At 37.6% G+C, this 804-nt stretch overlaps 1 protein-coding gene across 1 annotated transcript in view; it reads left to right on the top strand.

The window, feature by feature from the left end:
* LOC119592929 (nephrin-like) overlaps nt 1–804 on the top strand; it is a gene marked incomplete at its 5' end in the record, with an annotated part of 119,178 nt that overhangs the window by 117,163 nt on the left and 1,211 nt on the right.

Below are 804 nucleotides of genomic sequence, written 5' to 3'. Positions count from 1 at the left end.
TATGTATATATAATGTCCGTGAATGCAAGTGAGAACTTTTTGTGAAAAAGGAAACATTTTTCTTATTTCACGTGTTGGCGTCTTTATTTTTCTGGTATATTCTTCCCAATCATGATTGCCTTGCATGGATTCCCCAATATATTTATCCGGCTATATTTTCCTTAATATATTTTCCCGTATTATTGCTTCAGTATGTTTTCATACCAATCATATTTCCCGAGTTATTTCATGTTTTTTCCGCCAAAATATTTCCCGGTTATATTCCTAGTTACATTTTCACCCAATTCATATTTTCTGAGTGTTTTTCCCCTAAACTTATATCCTTGTTTATCTCCTTGCCCTATATATTTCCAAATTTATTAACCCAAACATTCACCCAATTCATACTTCCCGAGTGTTAATCTAACCTATTTCTTCAGCATATTTTCACGCATCGCATATATATCCGTGTTTCCTTCCTGTTTTCCCCAACATATTTTCATCCGCTATATGTTTTCCAATATTATTCCCTGGAACATATTCCACAGCACACTTTCTCCACAGCATATTACCCCATGTGTTTCCCTTGAAACATATTATTTATCCCATATCATTTCCTGAAACATATCCCCCTTCACTCAAATTCCACAACATATTCTCCACCCAACATATTACCACGTACCATACCCCTCTTCCCCAACATTTCCCTCTTCATTTCCCCCACACTTCGTTCACCTACGACAGTTCCCCTCCCCCACTTTATTCCTCAAGCACCTTCTCCCCCACTCTATCCCTCCAACACAAATTTCCCATCACTCACTCACC

Source organism: Penaeus monodon, chromosome 31 (genome assembly GCF_015228065.2).
Source record: "Penaeus monodon isolate SGIC_2016 chromosome 31, NSTDA_Pmon_1, whole genome shotgun sequence".
Lineage (NCBI taxonomy): Eukaryota > Metazoa > Arthropoda > Malacostraca > Decapoda > Penaeidae > Penaeus > Penaeus monodon.
Note: the sequence above shows the minus strand (reverse complement) of the source record. Positions and strands in the feature narration are given on the sequence as shown.